Genomic DNA, 12,912 nt, shown 5'->3' on the forward strand with positions numbered 1-12,912 from the left:
TGTGGTGCTTTATTCTCTTAGCTTTTGCTTGTCTGTAAAGCTTTTGCTTTCTCTGTCAAATCTGAATGAGATCCTTGCTGGGAAATCTTGGTTGTAGGTTTTTCCCTTTCATTCCTTTAAATATATCATGCCACTCCCTTCTGGCCTGCTGAGTTTCTGCTGAAAAATCAGCCAATAACCTTATGGGGATTCCCTTGTATGTTATTTGTTGTTTTTCCCTTGCTGCTTTTAATATTTTTTCTTTGTATTTAATTTTTGTTAGTTTGATTAATATGAGTCTTGGTGCATTTCTCCTTGGGTTTATCCTGTATGGGACTCTCCATGCTTCCTGGGCTTGGGTGACTTCCTGTCCCATGTTAGGGAAGTTTTCAACTGTAATCCCTTCAAATATTTTCTGACTCTTTCTCTTCTTCTTCTGGGACCCCTATAATTTGAATGTTCGTAAGTTTAATGTTGTCCCAGAGGTCTCCAAGACTGTCTCCATTTCTTTTCATTCTTTTTTCTTTATCATGTTCCAAGTGTCCTTGCCCCCATGGTGAGCCATAGCCAACCTCTGCCTCCCCAGGAAGCCCTCCAAGACCTCTAGGTAGGTCTCTGGACCCACTGTGGGGGCAGCTCAGACTCTGATCTGGCCCAACTCCCACATGTACGTGTCCCCAAAGTCCACAGCTGTTAAAGCTAGACTAGTCTCAGTTGAAGCACTTCTTGTCCATTCAGATATTCCACAGAAGCTGGGTTTACCAAGCCGATTGCAGGGGATTAGTCCATGGCTTGTGCAACTGCACAGAGAGATTTCAGTTCCTTTTCCTTAGTCGCACAGCCCTTGGGGATCCGATTTTTTGGCCTCACCAGTGCATGTGGGCCACCCTCAGGCTTCTGTTCCCTGCCCAGGCAAGATGGGATAAAGGTATCGACTGACTGGGGCACATTTGCTCACTTAGGTGGGAGCAGCAAGAGGCAGCACCTGAATGGGATGTGTGTGCTTCGTCAGGCGGGAGAGGGATAAGAGGGCCATGACTGAGGTATACGCACTCGCCCCGATGGGATCCCCCTCTAGGGCCTGCAGAGGCAGGGACTGGCAGGAGGCTGCGACAGACTGGTGTGCTTGCTCTGGTGGGAGTCCCTCCCAATGCCCATGGAGGCAAGGGCTGGGCTGTGGGGAGAGAGTCCACGATGGTGGCCCTGCACCTTGTGCGCCACTCAACAATGGCGCCTCGCTTCCAAGGTAAACCGCACCTCTTCCAGGAGCATTACCAGCTGTGGAGCTCCTCGTTCCCATCCCCTCAGGCTGTCTCCATGCAGTCAACATCAGTCCTTTCCCCGGGTCCACTCTCCTAACCCCACACTTCAGCACCCAGCGCACACCAGCATGGGTGAACACACATCTCAGGCTGGGGCACAGACCATTTGTGCAAATCTAGCTCTGTCCTGCCTGCCACAGCTGGCTGCTTCACTTTCTTCCACTAGTCCCTGAAGTCCCCCGCTTCTATTTCAGCATATCTCACCACCAGTGAGGGGGCCTTCCAGGTGCGGTAAACTCTTTTCTTCTTCAGCTCCCTGCCAGGGGTGTGGGTCCCATCCCATTTCCTCTTTTCTTTTTCTTCCCTTACTCTTCTTTGTCCTACCTGGTTACACTGGGATCTTTTCTTGTCCTTTTAGGTGTCCGAGGTCCTCTGCTAGTGCTCAGCAGGTGCTCTGTGTGAATTGTTCCACTTGTAGGTGTATTCTTGATGTACTTGTGGGGAGAGGTGAATCCCAGGTCCTTCTATTCTGCCATCTTGACCTCAACTCGCCAACATAAAATTTACATTTGTGTTAAAATACCTTTTTTTCCTAGATGCTCAGATTTCAAATTTAAAGATAAATTAATGGAAGCTGAATATTGTGGGTTTTTAAAAAATTTTGCTTTGATTTGGTTTTGTTTGGGGTATGTTTTTTAGCTCTCCTGCTTCATGGTTCCCTAATATTGTGCTCAGTCTGCCTATGGGATAAAACACCACAGCTGTTGCCTATGTCTGCAAGATTTTTTAACCTTCTATCATCTCCTCTCCTCACCTCTCTCTACCCCCTACTCTCCTGCTCTCATCCCTAACTCCCTTGGGGAAAATCCTCATTTCCTAAAATCTCATTTTAGCAATTATATTTGGCTAGTCTCCCTTGATCACATGGGGCTAGGTTGTGCCAACACCTATGTGATCTACATCAGTGCTCCTTAAATGTGTGTCACATGACTCTCTTAAAGATCTTGCAAAGAATGCAGATTTTGATTCAGTTCATCTGATACTCTGCATTTCTAACAAGCTTCCAGGTGATGCCACTACTATTGTTACCAACCAGGGTTCTTGGACTCTTTAATCAATAGAAACTGATAAGAGGCCAGATGAGAAATTCAGGCAACTCTTTACTGGGACTCATGCTGCAGCAAGAGGGAGCAAAAACAAGTAACAGTTTCCTTTGCTCACTCCCCGAGGAGGGAGCAGTGAGCTGGTTGCTTAAATGGGGCAAGGGTAGGGGTGGATGAGTGAACTGGGCCAGAGTGGGTGCTTAGGTAGTCTGCCCACCCCCATGGTGGTGCTATGTGCAGGGATCATGGGCAGTGCCCTGCTTTTACTCCTAACACCTCAGAAAGTGGCAGTTGGTTTGTGGCCTTTTTGTATCTTATTGTTCATAATTGACCCCACCTGTGCATGCTGTTATTTTTAGTCCCTTATAGTTTCTTTGTATTCTGTTGCTTGAGGAGAAGTTTGTCCAGGTGAAAGCTCTGCAGCAGAGGGTCCCAAGTCCCAGATCCCAGCCTGTCTCCCTGTTAGTATTTTAGTAGCAAAGATCTCTATCATTTCCCCTTTTAGGGTAATTATAACATGATATCATAATTTCCCACATTCTTAAATTATATCCTCCACTAGAGTCTGTAATATCTGGGGCAATGTTACAATCAGATCTTGCTCAATAACAGACATATTGTGCATACAATATTTTTCTGAAGATGAATGAATAAAGAATGTTGATGGAAGCATGTACAAGGCATGGTGGGAGCAGAGAGGAATTAAATAAATAGGAATAATAGGAATAGTAGTGGCCTAAATGGAGGGGATATATGTATATGTCTGGCTGATTCATTTTGCTTGCAGTAGATGCTAACACAACATTGTAAGGCAGCTATACTCCAATAAAAATTAATTTTAAAAAAGAGAAAATAGGAAGAGCTATTGATACATTTCTTTATCCTCTAAAATCGAATGGTTAATGTTGGCCAAGTTAGCAAGGGAGGAGAACTGCTACTAATTCAACAGGCTTGAATCGAGGGGAAGAGGATTTTCACCAGACCATGTAGGGCCAGTGGGCATTGTAGGACCTTAGTATTTTTTGTGAATAGTGGCCCAAGCAGAACAATTATTGAGGTAGCAACCAGGTTTTGCTGCTGTTATTATTGTTTACTTGTTTTTAAGTTTATTTCTACAATTTGGATACATTAACTCTAGATTACCTGATTTGCCTCTGACCTCTTGCTTCTGTCTCAGACTTTCTGTTTCTTTCAGAACCTGTACTGTTTACTGACTTATAAAACCCACAGCCCTGATTCCTGCTTTCCCATTTCCTGATTCAGGATGACCATCCACAACAGCCACTACATGCATGAATTTTAAAGGTTCTATAACATCCTATGACTGCATATAAATACTTTATTTCTGCAGCATTGAGAATTGCCTACATTTTTTACTAGTGAATAATGCTGCAATAAATGTTCTCCTACATATAAAGTGGCTGGCATCTGATACGTTTCCTTTGAATAAATTTCTAAAGATGGAATATTATGGACATTTTAAAACAATGATGTACTGGAAGATTCACTTCCATAAAGTTTATACAAATATTGTAAAATAGTGCTTAGTATACCCTAACACAGCAACACAGCACTGTGTACTATGTTTAAAAAAAGTTGCTGATTTGATAGGTAAGAATATTTTACTGTTAACTGTAGTAAAATGTTGATACTCAAAAGTAATATTTATTGCAAGTACCTAAGGCATAGTTTTCTTGTTTTTAATTCTACTTTTTCTGTTTGGATTAACAAGTTTGAGAAACATTAGTATGGAATCCAATGACATCACAGACTGTGGTATGTTTCTCAGGCTCAATGTTATTGATATTGATGTATCAATAACAGAATATTCCTGTTGCAATTGATTTTCTTGAGAGACATTTTGCTCAGGTTTTTCAGAAGGTTGGACACAATTACCAGCTGCTCTTCTGCTAGGCTGGTGTGAGAGCAGGGCAGTGAGAAGGACCATATTTTGAAAGTATGTGCACCTGTATGCGGATCAATGCTTCACCAGTACGCACACCAATTCTCTGCACATGTGCCAAGCTCTGGCACAAAATGCACATGATACTACTATAGTAACTCTACTACCTTGAGAGAAAAGTAACACTCTTTTGTCCAGGCGAAAAGTAACTGTGTTCATTGTCGAGTAGTTTCTGAGACCAGTGGGAAAGCAGTCACTGCTCTAGAATTTGCCCAGCCTGGTAGAGAAAATGTTTTCAAAGGTCCCAAGGAGTTCACTGTGAGGCAACACAACACAACAAAACTTCATATGCATAATATAAGCATACACAAGTGACAACGTGTTAACATCCGGCCTGGCACACAAGCATTCATGCATGCTATGTGTTTAGAACATCTTGAATTGGAAACAGTGGTGAATGAATGGTCATGTGAAAATTCTCTAGGGTATGTGTTTGAAATCTGAAAGGGTCTCCAATAGCCCAGGCTTTGAATACTGGTTATGCCACTTATTAACTGAGAGACCTAAGTATGTTACTTAAACCCTATAATCCTTGCTAACTGCATAAATCAAAGTAATAATGGATCCTCCTACCAAATGTATTATCTTATAGTTGTGTAGGTCAAAAGTCTGACATGTCTCACTGAGCTAAAATCAAGGCATCATCAAGGCTGTATTCTTTTCTAGAGGGTCTAAGAGAGGTCTAGGGAAGAATCAATACCCTTGCCGTTTCTCCTTCTAGAAGCTGCCTACCTTCGTTAGCTTACTGTATCCCTCTGCCACCTTCAAAGCCAGCAACAGTGGGTCAAGTCCTTCTCATGCTGCCATCTCTCTGTCTCCACTTTTCAGGACTCATATGATTAGACTGGACCTACCCAGATAACCCAGGATAATCTCCCATCTCCAGGGATTCAGCTTTCATCACATCTGCAAAGTCCCTTCTGTCGTGTAAAGGTAACATACTCACAAGTTCCATGCATTAGGACACAGTCATCTTTGGGGGCCTTATTTTGCTTACCAGAAACATTTGGCATTATATCTTGGACAAAGAATGCATAATCAAATATTGCTGTTTTTGTTTTGCTACATTATAAAAAATAAAATACTTCAGGCCAAGACATTTTCTGTGGTGAAACAGACTTGGTGGTGGGGATGGAAGCAGGGAGAATGGTTAGGAAACTACTGAAATTATCCAAGTGAGAGATAATTGTGACCTGGATAAGGAAGGCATTTTTGGAGGTGATGGAGAGTGATTAAATTCTGGTTATATTTTCAATGATATTGGCATGATTTGCCAATGGTTTGTATACAGAGTGTAAGAGGTAGAAATCAAGGATGAGTCTAAGACCCATCTACCCAACAGTGGTCCAGAAATGGTGGAAATATCTGAGGATCTAAAGGTACCATAAATAGACAAGATGGATAGCCCATAGAAATCTGTGGTTACTATTTACTAAAGACTAAAGAAGACAGTATTCACCTCACATCAGATGTACTCAGATGTGTAAAAATGGTACAGATGAACCTATTTGCAGGGCAGGAATAGAGACACAGATGTGGAGAATGGACATGTGGACACGGTGGGGGTGGGAAGGGAGGGTGGGACGAATTGGGAGACTAGGATTGACATATATACATTACCATGTGCAAAACAGATAGCTAGTGGGAACCCTATATAGCACAGGGAGCTCAGTTCGGTGCTCTGTGATGACCTAGATGGGTGGGATGGGTGGGGGTGGGAGGGAGGTCCAAGAGGGAGGGGATACATGTATACATATAGCTGATTCACTTCGTTGTACAGCAGAAACTAACACAACATTATAAAGCAACTATGCTCCAATAAAAAAAAATCCTCCAAATTTGAACACAAGTAGGGAGAACTCCAAATTATTGTGATTACTTTTCTTCCATCTAGTGGCCTGGGACTTTAAAACAGAATACAGGCTGAATTATGAAAAGATAAATAAACTTTATTTTCTGCACACTTAAGTGACGGACAGAGATTATCTACTACATTTACCAACACTTGGTTCACTCTCTGAGAAAAACTTATCATTGGTTATTGGTATTGGTAATTATTGGTTAACCTGTCTGTTTTCTACAGTAAACTAGGAGTCACTGGACAGTAAGAACTATTGTTGTATTATTTCTTTTTTACCTCCAGCCCTTTGCATGATGTTTGAAATACAGGACAGTTTTATGAAATGTATAGATAAATAAATAATTTTTTCTTAGTTGAAAGAAGAGACTGCTAAAAGCACAGGTGGGTTAATGAAACAGGACTGTTGTTAATGATAGATACTAGGGTTATGGGGTGGAATATGATTTACACTCACAGTAGCAGAGGCCTTGTAGCACTCAGCTATAAATTTTCATTTTAAAAAATCCTCTTCATGGTGATTGCAAATGGGCATGGGGTTTCTTTCTGGGGTGATGAAAATTTTCTAAAATTAGACTGTGATGATTGTTGTTACACGACTCTGTGAATTTACTAGAACCTATTAAATAGTACACTTTATTTTTTTTAACATCTTTATTGGAGTATAATTGCCTTACAATGGTGTGTTAGTTTCTGCTTTATAACAAAGTGAATCAGTTATACATATATATATGTTCCCATATCTCTTCGCTCTTGCATCTCCCTCTCTCCCACCCTCCCTATCCCACCCCTCTAGGTGATCACAAAGCACTGAGTTGATCTCCATGTGCTATGTGGCTGCTTCCCCCTAGCTATCTATTTTACGTTTGGTAGTGTATTTATGTCCATGTCACTCTCTCACTTCGTCCCAGCTTACCCTTCCCCCGCCCCATGTCCTCAAGCACATATATACAATGGAATATTACCCAGCCATAAAAAGAAATGAAATTGAGTTATTTGTAGTGAGGTGGGTGGACCTAGAGACTGTCATACAGAGTGAAGTAAGTCAGAAAGAGAAAAATAAATACCGTATGCTAACACATATATATGGAATCTAAAAAAAAAAAAAGTACACTTTAAATGGGGGAATTTATGGTGTGCGTCTTCTATCTCCAAACTGTTCTTATAAAAAATCCTTCAATAAAAGGGCTCAGGACAAAAAATTACATCAGCTTATAAAGCACACAGCCACAGAAAGCAATTGCATAATGGAAGATACAAAAATACTGTATGAGGCAAAATAAGCCTTGTGGGAACCTCTATACCCTGGAGACACAGTGAATGACACCACTGCTGGGAATTGGCCTCTTAGCTCTGTGACTGTCTCCAACCAGGCGGGCAAGAAGTCTCCTCATAAGCTTGGCCCTCCCCTGGATCAAAAGCCTTCTCAGCATTCTGGGTCAGCCTGAGAGGGACAGAAAAATTGCTGCACAGGTCCTGTAAGTAAAATCATTTTGTTCAATGAAAAAGCTCAACTCTAGACAAGCCAAACTTTCTTACCCACAGAGGATAGTTTCCTCACCCTGTGCAGAACTAAATTAGTTAATGGGATGGTGGGCTGAGGCAGATGGTAGAATTTGTAGAATTATTTATTCTCGGGGAATCTATAAAGAAAGGGCATTTTGTTCTGCCAGGTGTGGGTGGGATACCCTGTTGCTCATTAGTCAAATGACTTAATCAGTTGCTAATATATTTATCCCGGTCAGTGGTTTGGTGCTCAAGAAAACCAAAGAGGTCTTCAGGGGCTGAAAATCTCATTTCTAAGCCCAGCGATTCTTATTAAAAATGGAAAAGTACCAATTTTGAACATCTACTGCATGCCAGGTACTGTACTAGACACAGTGTCTATTTTATCTCATAGATAAGGAAACTGAATCAAAGAAAGTTTACATTACTTGTAGGTTTCAGTGCATGAGCATTGGAATTAAAAAGAAATAGGAGCATGAACATTGGAATTAAAAAGAAATAGGTCTAGAATCCCAGCTCTGCTATTCACTAGTTGTATTAATCCTGTATATGTTTCATAACTTCTCTGAACTCAGTTTCTTTAACAGAAAAGTGATTTAATAATACTTGCCACATGGTATTGTAGTAAGAATGAAAAGATAAAATGTTTATAGAGTTCTTGGCAAAGTAACATTCACAGAACAAGTTACTAAATGGTAGCTGTTGTTATAAAATTTTTTGTTATTGCTGCCATACAAGATCTCAAAACTAGTTGGTTTTTGAGCAAGGATCTAAACCCAGATCAGTCACACAATAGCCGTGCCATTGGCAATGACTTGGACAATACTGATAATGCCATATGGTCTATCTAATTCAGCAGTTAAAGACATAGCCACAAGCTGCAGCTCATGGCAGTGCAATGAAAGAAGAGCATCATTGTGATCTAAGTGGACAGGAAAATTAGTGGAGAGACTATAGCTTATTTCTCACAAGAGAAAATGAAGGTTGTGCAGCGATTGGAGAGGATGAATGGGGATGATGTGCAGGGATTGAACAGATTCGATTGTGATGGCTGCAAAAAAAGAGTAACTTGGGGGAACTTTTGTGCTTCCTCCTAATAATATCCATTAGTCTTCCTTTATTTGTTGATATGAACAGTTTTGTGTTCTCAATTTAAGACAATTGCAATGAAATACAGCTTCAAGGTCCCACTACCAACCAGGCTGGTATTACTTAGCCTTCATATATAGACCTCCTGAGGCTCCAGTTTTTGACATTTCCGAAGTAGAATCAATACAAATTTAATGACAATGTGTATGTTGAGGATGAGAGAGAGAGGGAGAAGAGTGTGTGGTGTGTGCATGAGGTAGACAATTCTAAGCCGATGATTTGCTAGAATTTGATGTCATTTACTGATAAATGAAGCATTGGAGAGAGAGCCAGGTTTGGAATTGGACAGGGAGTGAGGTCTTTGTGGCTCTTACTGAGGTTGAGGTGTCTGAGGATGTATGAGTAGAGATATCCCTCAGCTATAGATAAAACAGTTTATTCACATTTTATTCACTGGCACTAAGCAGTGAGCTTTGATTTGTTCTCCAAACTGCTACCAGTTCTTTTTCTAAATCATCAATTTGATCTCCTCACTCTAGTTCCATGATTCATTACTGCCTTCAAGTTTAAGCCTAGAAATCTTGCCACAGCTTCAAAGATTCTATTAACTTTTGAAATACAGAACTCAGGAGAGGCCATAATTAGATTTAAGGTTTGCAAGTCATCTGGATATAAGTGCTATTTAAAACCATGGGAATAACTACTATATCCCAAGGAGAATATATGGAGAGCAAGAAAGAAAAGGAACTCCTTGGAAGAAAAACAGACTCCTAAAGAACAGCAAAATTACAAGACAGAAAACAAAAATATTATTTGATGGGTTTCCCTGGTGGCGCAGTGGTTGAGAGTCCGCCTGCCGATGCAGGGGACACGGGTTCGTGCCCCGGTTTGGGAAGATCCCACATGCCGTGGAGCAACTAAGCCCATGAGCCACGGCCGCTGAGCCTGTGCATCCCTGTGCTCCGCAATGGGAGAGGCCACAACAATGAGAGGCCCGCGTACCACAAAAAAAAAAAAAGAAAAACAAATATATTATTTGATAAACGGGGGTGGGGGAGGAATCTCACAGAATCACTACCATCGAAGCTAATAAAGGAGAAAGTTTCAAAGTGGAGGTAGTCAACACTGAGACAATTTGAGATAAAGGAGAGGAAAACAAATGTGAAAATAAACCTTTGCACTTGGTATTTAGAAAGTCATTGGTGACATCAGTTGGAGAAATTTCTGAGAGTCATTAGGGAAAGAATCCAGATTGTTACTGAAGGTGAAGAAATAATAAACAAAAGCAGACTGTCTTTCAAAGAACAATTTTGTTATTATAAAAAATATGGCAGGAAATTGAGAGAGAAACAGTATTTATATCTTATTTGTCTCACTAGCTAAGCACAATGGCCAATTATGAAAGATGTTCAATATGTCTTGGTTGCATTGAATGTGTTGACAACATTGATATAAATGTGTGGGAAGCTTTCATTAATAGATTGGGGTAAAACTTGAGTATTGTAGACTGCAGAAAGGAAGTCAATGGTACTAAATAAGATGCTAACAAAGGAAAGGAATTTTGTTGGTGTTAAATTAGAAGAGATGAAGAATGATTTATTTACTTATTCATAAAATATTTGGAAATGCCTGGCTTTTGATGTTCTGAAACTAAAATCCAAGTCCCTTATCCTTTCCATGGAATTCAAGATCTCAATGTCCTTCCCCCCACCAGCCTTCTCTTGCTTCATTTCCCACAGCACCCAGCTTCACATTTAAGGCTCAGCATATTGATTTTCTTGTAGTCAGCCAACAAACTGTATTGTGTCATTATTACATTCAGCTTCTGCTCCCTTGTTATGTATGTCAAGAATACCTCTTTCCTGCTTTCCATCCTTGCGCACTCACACCCACCCATCAAAACTTTACACAGTTAAAATTCATCTACTCTGTTAAGGTTTCTTGGAACTAATTCCTCTTGACACACAGCCAAACACATTCATGTATACACGCACTCAGATTCTGTCACTCCACACTAATTTCTGTCTTATCTAAAGCATCTTACCCTTGTGCACTCTATAACTAGCGGCATTTCTTCGTCTCTGATTCCTCTGATACACACGTTGCCGAATATAGTGTCTGGCATGTAGTAGGTGTTCAAAATTGGTAATTTTTTATTTTCAGAGGAGTCCCTGGACTCATTAAAGATAAGGTTTTCAGGGCTTCCCTGGTGGCGCAGTGGTTGAGAGTCCACCTGCCCACGCAGGGGACACGGGTTCGTGCCCCGGTCCGGGAAGATCCCACATGCCGCAGAGCGGCTGGGCCCATGAGCCATGGTCGCTGAGCCTGCGCGTCCGGAGCCTGTGTTCCGCAACGGGAGAGGCCACAACAGTGAGAGCCCCACGTACCGCAAAAAAAAAAAAAAAAAAAAAAAAGATAAGGTTTTCAGCCTTATAAAGATGAGGTCCTGACAACCCCTCTGGTTTCCTCAGGCACCAAACCACCGTTATTTTACTTGCTTCGTACCCTTAGTGCTGACACAATACACACTGAGCTCCCAGTTTGATATTGGAATGAATGAAGTGTTTATGACGGTTGATCAAGTGCTTAGGTGGGGTTAGTGGCTATGAAAGGAATAAGGAAACCTCTGTGTCTGAGCCCAGCATGGATGATGAGAGGGTGCAGGGATTTATGGTTGTAGACCAATGAAAAAGAAGGAATTCAAGGGAGTTCTCTTCTGCCAGGCTCAGCACAGATCAGTTCAACCTGCACTGTGAAAGGGAAGGGAAAAAATGATAAGAAGAATGAAAACGAGCAGTGAATAAATTGAATTACTGAAATAATGTAAGGGGAACCATGAAGATGTTAGGGTGAAAGAGAAATTGTTCAGATAGCAATTTATTTTTTTAAACTTATCTCTTATAAAATTTCCTAAAACTCAGTGACAAAAAGTGCAACTCAATCATTGCATATCACCGTGAAAATCACTGTGATAGGCAGAATTAATTGACAGAGGCCTTCTGCACTCTCATAATCGTTTTTATTATTCATCATAACACACTGGATATTGGAGTTATTTATAAACAGCAACATCCATTCTCCCTTACTTGATTATAAACTCTTTAAGAGGGGTTTTGTTTGTATTATATCTTAGCTTCTAACACAGCACTGTGCACAGAGTAGGTGCTCAGAAAATGTCTCTGAGAGTGTAAGGCAAGAGCAAAGGAAGAGATATTACAAGTTCATTCTGGCTCCACGTTTTCACATATGCCACTCTAAAAGCCTTGGAATACTTCATCTTGACATACACAAAACATAGAAATCTTTCAAGCACTGATTTTCTTGGAAAGCCTTCTCCAAATACCCCAAACCTTTTGTACACAGAATTGAAGTGATCCCTTTTTCATGATTACTCTTCTTCCCAGTAACCCCAGGAAGTTGTTAACTTGAAAAACTGAATCCCAGGTTCTGTGAATTAATAATAAATAAACAGGTCAAAGGCTTGTGGAAAATGAGAGGTGAACCGATTCTTTTCAATTATTATAAGTATCATTCATTTGATAGGTTTTTAGTTTATCTTTCTGATCAAGACATACTTTTTAAAAGTAAAAGCTATAAAAATGTTTTTCAGAAATCAATCTATTTATGAAAAGTACTAACAGAACTTGTTAATCTTTCAAATTTTCAGAGTTAATTGTGAAATGCATGCCAGTTGGGCAAGACCATATCTACTTCGTTTCTATACATTTGTCAAATTCATGACACTCAATAAACAATCATTGGAAGTAGTATCCAAAAAAATTCCCTTTTTAAAAAATGTTCCCTTTTTTGTTAACTCTCATTTCCATTATGAGGTTTGATAACACATTTGACAGTAATTTGATTGGTTCTCTGAGGACACTCTCATTATTCTAAACTGGAAACTCTAAAGTCATAGTTCACTGATTTGGTCAACTCATGTAACTTAACACTCTTTTTTTCTCTAATTTTCCATTAATTTGAATTAAAAATTTCCCATTGTTAAAACTAAGAGATTTATTTAGGGAATTCTTGAGGTTGCACTTTGGGTGAACTTGTGAGGTCTGGAAACACTTAGGTTCCCCTGAGGAACATTAACATTGGCTACAAGTTCATTCTTGTAAGTACAAGTTCATTCAGACTCAACACTTTCAC

At 40.3% G+C, this 12,912-nt stretch overlaps 1 protein-coding gene across 1 annotated transcript in view; it reads left to right on the top strand.

Annotated features, from left to right (window-relative positions):
* The first annotated feature begins 5,198 nt into the window (after positions 1 to 5,198).
* LOC307190397 (uncharacterized protein) overlaps positions 5,199 to 12,912 on the top strand; it is a 40,524-nt gene continuing 32,810 nt past the window's right edge. The window contains 1 exon segment of the mRNA XM_079929566.1: positions 5,199 to 5,240. The gene's annotated coding sequence lies outside the window, so the exon portion shown is untranslated.

Source organism: Stenella coeruleoalba, assembly GCF_951394435.1.
Source record: "Stenella coeruleoalba genome assembly, chromosome: 8".
Taxonomy (NCBI): domain Eukaryota; kingdom Metazoa; phylum Chordata; class Mammalia; order Artiodactyla; family Delphinidae; genus Stenella; species Stenella coeruleoalba.